The sequence below is a fragment of the Peromyscus californicus genome, unplaced genomic scaffold (assembly GCF_007827085.1).
Source record: "Peromyscus californicus insignis strain IS unplaced genomic scaffold, ASM782708v3 Scaffold_5__1_contigs__length_169319896, whole genome shotgun sequence".
NCBI lineage: Eukaryota > Metazoa > Chordata > Mammalia > Rodentia > Cricetidae > Peromyscus > Peromyscus californicus.
The window spans coordinates 137486975-137500231 of NW_026294573.1; the positions used below are offsets into that span (position 1 = coordinate 137486975).

General features: G+C 41.9%; 1 non-coding gene across 1 annotated transcript; it reads left to right on the forward strand.

The window, feature by feature from the left end:
• Nucleotides 1–266: 266 nt before the first annotated feature.
• Nucleotides 267–370, forward strand: LOC128098043 (U6 spliceosomal RNA). Its single transcript, XR_008214079.1, has one exon. It is a non-coding gene; the product is annotated as a U6 spliceosomal RNA (small nuclear RNA).
• Nucleotides 371–13257: the final 12887 nt, after the last annotated feature.

Here is a 13257-nt window from a genome sequence, read left to right on the forward strand (position 1 = left end):
TGTCAACAGGGACTGTCCAAGCGCTTGGTGACAGCTAGACACAATCACCTGCTTCAGGTAGTAAGTGCCACATCATGGGGAGTATTTCCAGGCGACTCTCTGCTATCCAGTGCCTCCTTGGTTATTTGCAGTAAGCCTCTTACCGTTCTTCTACAGACAGTGCAAATACAAAGATGTCACACGACTCAGAAATCAAGAAGCACAGCTGTAGATGCATGCTTATAGGTTTTGTTATTTTACGCCACAAATTTAAAATCCATTCAGTGGTGCTCGCTGAGCGGCACAGATAATAAAACCTGGAACGATGCAGAGATTAGCACGTCTCCTGCTCAAAGATGACATGCAGAGTCACGAAGCATTAAAAAAAAAAAATCCATGCAATGATTACTATCCATTTCTGGCTTAGCTAAGCAGAACTAACCTCTTACAAGTAATTGAAAATAGCATTAAAGTTCCTTTTAAATGGAGGTTTCACACCATCACAGATCTGTGCAAAACCCTCTGAGTGTCTTCTGTTCATTGTATGTCTTTGTAGCTCCAAAGTGGCTTTGCAGGAAGGCAGCATTCTCCAGGAGGCAGCGTCACAGTCTGTTTTTCCCGTGTCATTTTTCTGTAAGCAGGCTCAGTAGTCTTTATATTTATCAAAATCAGAGCAGGGACAGAGATTTAAATGTCTCCAAACCTGGTCAAGGCATCTGTGGTGTGCGGTGGCAGCCCAGACATGGTGTGTGCGCAGAGCAATCGACAGGAGGATGGCTGAACTCTGAAGGCTGAAAACGAAGGGAGAGGCCTGGAACTCTTACTTGTGTCTGCCACAATGGGGCATTGTTAGGCCTGGGCTCCATCAAACAATGGCCTCGATAGGACATAATACCCATTGAGAAGGACAGCTTTGCACCCTGGCTCTCCAGGCAGTCCAGTTGCCTCTCCACTTGTTCCGTCTGTGCATGCACACGGATGTGTTTGTTTGTTGGACCTGCCTGTCACCCCCCATGACTTCACATCTTTACACTTCTGATGACTCTGGGTGGCTCTGCTTGATGAAGTGCTGCGTTTGTGAGCACAGTCTTAGTTTTTTTTTTACATTCCTTGTTAGTAGGTCACAGTGTTTAAAGTGAAGAGAGCTTCTGTGACTTCTACCTACACAAATGAGCACAGCCTTGTTAATAAGCAACAGATTCATCATCTAAAGCTTCAGTGGTTTGGCCACTCAAAGCACAGCAAAGCTTTTCCTGGCTGTATTAAAATGGGGGTACACTGTGGCCTCGAGGCAGGTCAGCTTCAGTATGCTTGCTTCCCAGTCTCTCCAAGCTTACGATGAGACTCCAGGCCAAACCACTGACTGTGTTAGTTGAGTCTTACTCTTCTTATTGGTTTTTTGTTTGTTTGTTTGTTGTGTTTTTTTTCGAGACAGGGTTTCTCTGTGTAGTTTTGGAGCCTGTCCTGGATCTCGCTCTGTAGACCAAGCTGGCCTTGAACTTACAGAGATCCGCCTGGCTCTGCCTCCTGAGTGCTGAGATTAAAGGCGTGCGCCACCACCGCCCGGCAATATGAATGTTTAATTGTTCCACATGCTTGCCCTCACTTGCTTTTTTTTTTCCCCTTCCAGAGCTGAGGACCGAACCCAGGGCTTTGAGCTTGCTAGGCAAGTGCTCTACCACTGAGCTAAATCCCCAACCCCCTCTTCTTATATCATAGGGGAAATGTACTTATCTTACTGGGGAACACATTGAAGCCTTCTCCAAAGAATTTTTTTTAAACACAAACTTTATTTAAAAATTTATTTATTATGTATATAGCATGGATGACAGCAGTCCAGAAGAGGGCACCAGATCTCATTACAGATGGTTGTGAGCCACCATTTGGTTGCTGGGAATTGAACTCAGGACCTCTGGAAGAGCAGTCAGTGCTTTCAACCTCTGAGCCATCTCTCCAGGCCCTCCAAAGAATTTTATCTACCAGGGAGAAAAGGCTTATTAAAAGCCTCATAGCATAAGCCTGAATCCAGTATCAATATCAAGTATTATAATTTTTACAAGATCATTTATTTTGCAGTTATTTTCTAGGGTGATATGCAAACTATACTGTCAAATAAATAATGTAAAAAAGTATAGAATATATATTTATTCCTTACAGGAACAATGAGAATACATGTGTGTATGTGGATAATGGCCACAAATTGTAGCTGAAGACAAAGACTCATATTTAATAATAACAATAATGAGATTTACAGCTGCTTAAAATTCCTAAGAGTTTTCTTGGAATGTCAACTTATTTTATGACTTTGGATGGTAGCTGATGGAATGCATTTCACCTCACTGTTACAATCCATATTGCTTATGGCATATTCTTAGTGATGACCAAACTGTGAGTCACACTCCGGCCTTTAGGACACCACCAAGGACCCCTGGAATAGACAGTGAGGCCCTAAGATTGGATCACCTTTTCTTCTTCCTGTGAAGTTAGAAAGAGTGAGAAGAAAGCAGAAGTCATTCTATTCCTGAAAATGCCTTCCATGCATGATCTCCAGCAGCCCAAGTATTGGATAGTCATCACTTATGAAAGGGTCAGTTAAGGTATAATTGCTAATTGAAATGCCTATATCATTGAGTGGACTTTTGCTCAGCTGTGGGCTCTACAGACTCGTTCACCCTGTTACAGTGACTGTTGGGCCTAAAACGTGCTTTGTAGGAGCTGCTGTGTCAGGGAGAGTCCCCATCACCGGTGCAGTGAGGGCACGACAGCCTGGGTGGCGGTCAGGGGCTCGCTCTTTCAGTACGTGTATGTTCTCACCCAGCTGTCACAAGCTAGCTCTCTCCATTTTATGGTGAAAAGAGGCACAGGGAAGTCAAGTTTATGCTTGACTACCCTGCTTGTGAATAGCAGAGCCAAGATGGGAATTTCTCTTCTAGAATATCGTAGGTGCTGAAAAGTATTTGCAAAATACATTTTATATATTTTTGGCTCCTAAGTAAATCAGACAGGTGGAATTAAGAATCATACAAATATGTCTTATGTAAAAGAAATTAAAGCTTTCTTTAGTTTCTTTAGCTCTGACTATGTAAAAGGGCATTTTCCAGGAGATGTCCAAGCTCTGGAGTTAAACTTTCCTCATGAATTGAGCTCACCTCTCTCTGTTCTCCCAGGGACTTCCTAAAACCCAAGGTAACCCTGCCTTTCTTCCCTGTTAATAATGGATTCTTCCATTTGTTGCCTTTTATACAAAACCTTAGGAACTTGGGGCTGAAGTGGGCAGAGTACTTGCTGTGCAAATATGAGAACCTGAGTCTGAAATCTCAGTACCCACATAAAGCCTGGGTGTGTGTTGGACATATGTAGCCTCAGTACTGGTGGAGCAGAAACTGGTAGATCCAGGGAACTTGTGGAAATGCCAAACTTCGTGTTCTGTGAGCTCCCTGCCTACAAAAGTTGGTCAGCAGCTTCTCAGATGCAGAGTATATAGATGTTCTGTGAGTACCCTGCCTATAAAGGTTGGTCAGGAGCTTTTCAGATGTAGGGCATACAGATATTCTGTGAGCTCCCTGTCTACAAAGGTTGGTCAGGAGCTTCTCAGATGCAGGGCGTACAGATACTTTCACATCACTCCCCATCAGACTTGCAAAGAATAACTAAGGTCTGTGAACTTTTTACCTAGAGGGTGAAAAGATCCTGGCTTCACTTGATTGTTGAAAGGTATGTTTGCTTCTCTGTTGCTGTGATAAAACACTGACCAAATAAACTTTGGTGGAGGGTTATTTGGCTCATACTTCCACATCATAGTCCATCATCAATGGAAGCCAAAAGCCAAAGCAGTAACTCAAAGCAGGAACATGGAGACAAGAACTGTAGCAACAACCATGGAGGAGCAGTGCTTACTGGCTCCATTGGGCTTGTTCAGCAACCTTCTTTATACAATCCAGGACCACTTCCCAGGGATGGTACTTCCCACAGTGGTCTGGGCCCTTTCATATCAATCTGTCAATCATCAACCAAGAAAATGGCCCACAGACATGTTCACAGGCCAGTCTGATCAAGGCAATTCTTCTACTGGGGTTCCTTCTTCCTATGTGTGTCAAGTTAACACACAACTAACTAGGACCAAGGCTCAAATCATATCTAGGGAAATGGAGTTGTGCAGACACAAGATCAGACACAGAACACTCAAGTAGTGTGGGCTTGTTGCAAGGAGGAAGGGTGAGATTGTTCTCCTTGGGTAGAAACAAGTGCTCATCACATCAAATAGTAATTAATCTTATCCTACCAGGGTATGGATGGCTCGTATTTACTTATCACTGAAGTCTAAATGTTTACAAATGCACTTGTGAAGCTAAAGTGAAACATTAAATGTTTGACTAATATGAGTAGATTTTTCCCATGCTGTTGCAAGACTACAAAGACTGTTGGTTAACCATACGGGCAACTGCTCTGCTCAAACCATAAACATGAAGGGGCTACTGGAGAATTCTGGAGGGTTCTTCTGAAGATGACTTCTGTGCCTAGAAAGAGTCAAAGCTTAGAATGTAAACTCTCCAAGGTCCTGCCATGGAAGAACCACGATGTTTCGTGGTCTAAGCTGCCTACACTTGGATTTTCTACTTACTGCATCCCCTTAAGACTACAATGCTGCCCGGTGGTGGTGGCCCACACCTTTAATCCCAGCACTAGAAAGCAGAGGCAGAGGAATCTCTATAAGTTTAAGGCCAGGCTGGTATTCAGAGCAAGTTTCAGGACAGCCAAAGCTATACAGAGAAACCTTGTCTCAAAAAATAAACAAACATAAAACCCTCCAAAAAGAACCAACCAAACAAACACACAAAAAGAATACAATGTTGTCACATTGTGTCACAAAAAGTGGGCCCCAACTTCTGTTTTAGACATGTTGTGGTGTAGTTCTAGTTGTTTTTGAGAAGGGCAAGAAAGTAGAGCTATGATTTGGGAAGGAGGCACACACGTGTATAGAAAGGGCCAGATAATTACTCTTTCAGACTTTTTGGGTTATGTGTTTCTCTCTCTCTCTCTGATTTTTTTTTTTTTTTGAGACAGGATATCTCTGTGTAGCCCTGGCTATTCTGGAACTTACTATGTAGTCCAGGCTAGTCTCAAACTCACGGAGATCTGTCTGTCTCTGCCTCCCTGTGCTGGGACTAAAGGTGTGTGCCACCAGGTCTGGCCATGTCTTCTTATGTCTGTTCCACTCTGCCCTTGTTGAAAGTGGCAGTACATAATACAGAGAAATCAGAATGGCTGTACGTACTAAGACTTTATGGGACCTGAATTCATTCTCTCTCTCTCTCTCTCTCTCTCTCTCTCTCTCTCTCTCTCTGTCTCTGTGTGTGTGTGTGTGTGTGTTCACATGTGTCTGTGTATGAGGAGGCCAGAGGTTAGTATTTAATGTTGTTCTTCATTGTTGGTGTTCACTTGCTCTTCATCTTATTTTTTTGAGAGAAAAATCTCTCATTGTACCTGAAGCTCACTGATTTGGCTTCAGTGGCTATCTAGAGAACCCCAAGAATCCTCTTGTTAAGCTCCCAGGTGTTAGAATTGCAGGGGATCACTAATTTTTATGTGGGTGCTGGGGATCAGAACTCAGGTCCTTATGTTTGTGTAGAATGTACTTTACTAGATCTGCCACCTCTCCAGTTTCAGTATGCTGAAATTTTGAGGTCACATAATTTTGAGTTTTCACAGAATTCTTCAGATTGTTTGTTGTGTGATGTTTTGTTTGTGTTCTGACAAATAAAGCTTGCCTGGAGATCAGAGGGTGGAGCTAGCCACTAGTTAACCACAGGTGAGGCGGGTGGTGGCTCATGCCTGTAGCTAGAGTTTTTCTCTCCGAGTCCCACCAAGTCCTGAAAGTCTCGTAGCCCACTTATAAAATAAACATACAGATGCTTATATTATTTAAACTGCTCGGCCATTAGCTCAGGCCTACCGTTGTCTAGATCTTACTCTTATACTCAGCCCATTTCTGTTAATCTATATGTTGCCACATGCTGTGGGATGTTCTGTATGTTAAATGTGTTGCTCTGATTTGTTAATAAATAAAACACTGATTGGCCAGTAGCCAGGCAGGAAGTATAGGTGGGACAAGGAGAGAAGAGAATTTTGGGAAGTGGAAGGCTGAGGCAGAGAGGTGCTGCCAGCTGCCACCATGAGAAGATGTTAAGATACTGGTAAGCCACGAGCCACATGGCAACTTATAGATTAATAAAAATGGGTTAATTTAAGATATAAAAACTAGCTAGAAGCCTGCCACGGCCATACAGTTTATAAGTAATATAAGTCTCTGTGTGTTTACTTGGTTGGGTCTGAGCAGCTGTGGGACTGGCAGGTGAGAGAGATTTGTCCTGACTGTGGGTCAGGCAGGAAAACTCTAGCTACAGCCATGTGTTCCGTGGCTTTACCTGTTGTCTTTACATGATGCTCCCTGGACAGCAGGCTGGCATTCTCCTCTCCACCTTCCTGTTCTCTCAATTCTCTCTGCTAGTCCCGCCTATACTTCCTGCCTGGCCACTGGCCAATTAGTGTTTTATTTATCAATCAATCATCCACAGCACTTCCCCTTTTTCTTTTTTTCAAAAAGGAAGGTTTTGACTTTAACATAGTAAAATTACATATAACAAAACAATTATCAAGCAAGAATTACAGTTACAATATTAAAGAAGATATCCTATCTATCTTATATTTGTGAGTCTAAGGTTTTATATCTAACTTATCTTTTATCATAACTGAGGAAATTATAACTCTAGTCTTCAACTACATCAAAGACCTCAGAAGGATATAATATTACCTGAGAAATGGGAGAAGGACACAAGCAACTTTCAAGAGTCTTGCAAGAGTAGACAGAGACAGCTGGCAGCCTGGACAGTCATCCAAAGTTCCTCTGTAAAGTTGGGGCATCTGTCTTCAGCCCACAAGCCTAGAGTCTCTCAGTCATTTCTCTCTGTGTCTTGTAGAATGTCTGGCAGTTTCCTCTGTGAAACAGGAACCTGAAGGACCATTTTGCCAAGCAAAGTTCAATGGTCACCTTCCTATGGGTCCTGCATGTCTAGTCCATACATTTTTTCAAGCAGTCCAGGCAAGAACAGTTCCTTGCCCAAATGGCTATTTTTGTCAAGAAGAAGATAAACTCCATATGGAGTGTCTTCAATGCTCATCCTCCTCTCTGCAGTAAATTGGTGCTGACAGGAGCAGACATGTCTCACTGTCCAGGAAGTCTAAATTTTTTTAAATATTTTAAATGCCATATTCTGTAGGTCTTTGAAGTATTTGAAGATTTCCTATCTAATTGAATTATATCTATGTATACCTAGAAAACTTAACATGACTACAAGTATGATTATCATAGATGACTAATTATTAATCTATTTCTTAATTATCCATTACAATTTTAAATGAGCTGTACAAACATAGTACCTTAAATAAGAGTAGAAATATACATACAGTATAACAAAATTAACTTCAAATTTGTATCAATAAACTAAAATCTATAGCAACGTAAAACATTTCTAAACAAGTTGCATATCCCTTTTATTCTTTAGAAAGACATTGCATTTATAATCAACCTGGTTTAAATAAAAATATTGGTTTTTCTCTGTCCCACACCAGAGGGCTCTTTTGATATGGGACACAAGAATCTCTTAACATGCCTCTGATCCCAGCACTTGGGAGGTGCATGCCTTTAATACCAGCACAATTGGGAGGTGGAGACAGGATCTCAGGCCCCATTTGGTCTGAGGATTTGTAGAGGTAAGAAGTCTTTAGTGGCTGTTGCTCTGCTTCTCTGTCTTTCAGGTTATTAACCTGATATTTGACTCCTGGTTTTTATTGATAAGACTAAATAGATTCACACTTCAATTATTTTTAATCATCTATGAAAGAATGAGTCTTAGCTTGTGGACCATCCAACAGTCAGCAGGTGACTGAGCTGGTCTGTGGGCTTCAGTTTTCAAGGTCTGGTCTACTGTGCAGAATAACCAGGTTTGCAGTATTGTAATATTCTGGGTTTGGAGGAACATGTTGGCCTGAACAAGGGTAATATATAGTGCCTAGACAGAGAGGACTGACTGAGGATATGGCTTCTTGCCAGAGTTGACAGGATTTGGAGGATGCTGAAAAGGGTCCTGTTGAGGAACATTCTCTTTTGAAACAGTGGATAGAAAATAAAGAAACAGAAATAAGAAGAAATTCATGATGGTGTGGGAGGAGGAAAATAAGTTTGGATTTGGGATTGTTAAATCTGATATATTGCCAAGATATTCATGCCACGATGCTTAGACAGCAAGAAATAGAACAGACACTGAAACATGGCTTGAGGTAAGACCTGGAAGGAGGGCTGGTGCTTCACCACAACTGTGGTCCTAGCTGCTTAGGCTAAGTAAGAGGAGGACTGCTTCAGCCCAGTAGCTTAAGCAATATGGTGGAAATCCCATATGAATAATAATAATAATAAACCCCAAACTAAAAACCAAAACACCCAAACCCCAAAACTTTGGAGTTTTGGAGAGAGAAAATAAATCTAAAGATAAGGCTCTGAGAATCACATTGTATCACGTATAAAAGCCAGAAATTACAGTAATGTCTGAGACATTTAATGTCTCCTCTAAAGAACAATGAGGAAGTTATGATACATCATCAAGTATGAGGCATAAAATCAAGCACAGCTAGCTTTAGTTTTCAACCCAATGACACTCTTAAAAAAAAATATTTCAAAAACACCCTCCATACAAATGCTGGTGAATGACAGTGGGGTTGTGCCCAAGCATCATACCTGCCTCCTGGACCAGACTTCTGATTGCTTCACCTTCTGGTTGTGCAGCTCACTGGAAACCCAGTGTAATTCTGCCATGCAGTCCTAGAGGGATAACTATATAGTTATTGCATGGTGGCTCATGCCTGTCATTCCAGCCCTTGGGAGACTGAGGCACGTGTATTTTGAGTTCAAGGCTGGCTTGGGCCATATAATGAGACCATGTCTCAAAAAACAAGACATAAAATAAAACAATTAAAAATTTAAAGTACCATTTTTGTAGAACATGGACTGCTTTTCTATGACTGTAAAATTGAAAAGATTTAAGTTGAAGCATAAATCAGAGGCCATTTGTTCGTAGAAAAATAGGTATTTGGCAATACAAGTGTTAAATACATAGATTCTGTAGCCAAAAAGTATGAAATATATCAAAGATGGGTGTTCTCCATCTATCATGCCACTATCATTGTAGATGTCATCACCCTAGGTCAGTGGTTCTCAAACTGTGGGTCATGACCCCCTTGGCAAACCTTTATCTCCAAAAATATTTACATTATGGTTCACAACAGTAGAAAAATTACAGTTATGAAGTAGCAATGAAAATCGTTTTATGGTTGGGGGTCACCACACCATGATGAATTGTATTAAAGGGTCACAGCATTAGGAAGGTTGAGAACCACTGCCCTAGATAATGCTATTTTGAGAACTTACCCTGAGTCAGAGGCTAGTCTCAGCTGTCTGGATGTTTTTACATCTTTTCTGTGAGTCACCCTAGGAGGGGACAGTGTCCACATGCTCACTGTTGAAGATGAGGCTGCTGATGCCCAGTAAATGGAAGGTGCTGTCCCATTGGAGGCGCTGTACTGACTCAGGCATCTCCCATTAGCCTACCACCCAGTCCTGACAACCTCCTGTCATACAAACCAAAGGCATAAGTGACGTGAACATGTAATTCTGGAAAATGAAAAGCAAATTTTAGTAGGAATAAGGAATAAGTGAAACAAACTCCAGTTGTTCCGAGAGACCAACTTATCTCCTAATGAGCTGAGACAGCAGCAACAATCGGTGGAGGGACACTGGAGACAAAGGATGTGTGTGGAAAAATTCTATTGTCTCTAAAAGCAGAAATAATAACCAATAAACAGTGCAATTAAGTTTAAATGTACAATTAAAAACAAGGTAAGGGGAAAGAATAGAAAGTGTAGGCATCTGGCAATTTGAAACTTACCTGAATTATTTCCTGGTTAATTAAGTTTCCAATTTTTAAAATCTGATTTATCAAAACTTGTAAATGAAGTAGGGCATGGTGGCTCATGCCTTTTGGAGACAGAGGCAGGCACATCTCTGAGTTCAACCACTCTGGTCTACAGAGCGAGTTTCAGGACAGCCAGGACTACACAGGGAAACCCTGTCTTCAAAAAATAAACAAAAAACAAAAAACAAAGCAAAACAAAAGTAAATGGACAGTATATGCTTTACATACTAACATCTAGACACAGTAGGTTGAGAGGAATGGTTTTGCTGTTAAATTCAATGGTATGTATGTGTTTGTGTGTCCATGTCCCAACCTCTCTGTTCTTTTAAGGGTACCATTCGTGTTAGATTTGGACCCATTCCAATCCCACATGACTTCATCTTAACTTGATTATATCTGTAGAGAATCTATTCCTAAAACACAGCCTTGCTTATCAACTCTGTGTAGATTTAAAACTGTTTGCCCATTTTTCAGGAATGTGATGGTTTTAACATTTTCCTCACACGGATGAGAACAGTTATTTTAAGCAAGATGTGGACTGGGGGTGTCTCCTTCCTGTTTTCCTGCATTTCCTGGTAACCTCCCTGTGTTCCCCTTCCTCAGGTCTCAGCCTCTCTTCGCCTGGACATGTCAGTCTTCTAGCAGAGCCAATGAGTGCAGGGTAGGTGGAGTTCCAGCCTGTGAATGAAGGAGGGGCCTGCAAGCTTATCAAAACTGCTCCTGGTTGAAACTTAGGGTGTGGCTGGAAGCTTGCGTTCACCCTTGTTTCACTTCCCCCCAAAACTGCCCAGTGCCCTGTAGTGGTCGGGTAGGGGTGGAGGTTAAGTGAGAAGAACCAGACATGTGTTTATGTTGGGGATGAGTGTGTGCTATGGACTGACTGGTGGCTTTATGGCTGGAAAGGATAAATATGTAATGTTTTCCTTCTATCTTGGGGAGTAAGGATCTGAAAAAGGTTTTAAAAACCACAAGGTGGAGAGTGGGGAAGGGACCAGGAAGACAGAGTGGTCAATAAGTGTTTGCCTCACGAGGATGGGGCCCTGGGTTTGGGTCCCCAACATTAAAGTACAAAGCTGCGCAAAGCAGCCCGCAAATGTAATTCCACTGCTGGGAAGGTAGAATCAGGAGAGTCCTGAGGCTTGCTGGTCAACCTGGCAAGCTGAATCAGCGGCCTCTAAGTTCAGTGAGAAATCCTGTCTCAAAAAGTAGGCTGGATGTGTGATCAAGAACGACACCTGACACGACTTCCGGTCTCCATACGCACACTTGTGCACCTGAGCATAGATACACACAAACACAGGGGAAGAACCTCAGTGGTGGAGCATGTGTGAGGCTCTGGGTTTAATCTCAGCACAACAATCAAACAATAAACACCACCACCACCAACAACAAATTCACTCAGATGGACATTACTGGTCAGATGAACACATTGGGCCATAAGACACTAAGAGACACACATATTGCTGGAGGAGCCAGTAGAATCAGAGCCACAGCAAACCTTGACTCCACCTCCCAGTGACTAGGGTACTGCATACAAACTATCAGAGTGTAGCTTTTTGTTTTGTTTTGGTTTTTTTTGTTGTTGTTTTTGGTTTTTCGAGACAGGATTTCTTTATATAGCTTTGGCTGTCCTGGGTGCTAGGATTAAAGTCACCACCACCCTGCCAGAGAATAGCTTTTATTAAGAAGTGAGAACAGCCTTTAATGAAGAAGTGAGAGAAGGGGAACAGGCCAGGCTGGGAGCATGGTAGTGACAATAGACATGCATTAGTACCTGGACTTTTAGTGCCTTCCTGAGGAGGCTGCTAGGAGCAGGTTGGGTATCCCCTCCTGTGAGATGCAGAGGTGGGTGTGCTCCCTCCTGATTTATGGGATGGAGCAGAAAGTGAACAAAGACATCCAGGACACGTCACAATACTTTAGAAAAGTACTTTGAGTGTGAGTTGCCTCCAGGTTCACACTGTTCTCCATGTTTGGTTCTTTTTGAACTACCACTAGCCCCTGGGTTTGCTTGTGCCATGGTATCAGGCCTTGACACACTTAGACTAATATGCTCGTCTACGTCTCTAACCCTAGATAACCCAAGTAAGAGCACACCAATTGGTTATCCAATGCCAAATAGTCAGCCCTGAAAAGACATACACATAAGTAACATTATACAGACTGAGCAGGTTGTATTTATATATTTATGAATATATATGCACATACATATAAAAATGTAACAACAACTAAAGAAAAAGTGGCTATGAATTTGAAAGAGAGCAAGGGTCATGTGGAAGAGGAAATGATAGAACTATACTATAATCTCAAAAATAAAAAAAAATCATTTAATAAAAAAGGAAAACTCCTGGGTTGCAAACCAGGCATGTTCTGTCATGCACGTAGTATTGTAAGTCTTCTCTTAGGAGGCTGAGGCAAATTATTAGTTCTAGGCCAGCCTAGGCTCCATACAGAGACTCTGTTTGGGGAAAAGAAGTTGAGCTGGAAGTTGGCATTGATTTCTGCCATGGAAATATTTACATTCATTTAGGATACTAAGTTAATAGATAATAGTAACTTTTTGTTTCTTTCAAATGTAACACTACTGCAGTGCCTGTATTGTAGGTCACTTTTGAGCTGTGTCACAGTTTAGTGATGTAAATCAACTGGGCCAGTGAATCACTTTTTAGTTTTCCTTTTTTTTTTTAAAGTAAAAGCTGGAGAAAGGAGCCAGCTAAGTTCAAGGCTGTTTAGATTGTATCATTTTCTGGAAACCATCTTAATTGTTTGGGGTAAGAAGTTGAAGGTTTATTTTTATGTCACTCTGTTTTTAGCTGCAGACCAGCTCTAGGGCTTGTGGTGGAAGCCCCTTTGTGTGACACATCCCCTGCTTCATTTGTCCCTGGAGCATAGCATGTGCCAAATCATCACTTGTCCTAGGCGAGCTGGCTTTCCAGAGAGAGGAAACATCTTGATAACTCACTGAGATGCTGTATATCAGAGAGAGAGTGTCGTAGCTGCTCAACACCTCACCAGGGCATCCTTAGGGGTAAGGGTCTTCCAGCTTGCCTGGCCAGGGCTGTTGCTCATCACATCTTATTACACAACTGTGCCATTCGGCTGCCATTTTCTCAGACACTTACGTAGTGATATTTGCCAACGACGTCAATTCTTTTCCTGTCTGACCTCGAAGATTACAGTGACTCAATGTTGGCTAGTCAACCTTAAAGATTAAATCGAGGACATTGGCTTAATGATTTTAGCAGTGAGTGTA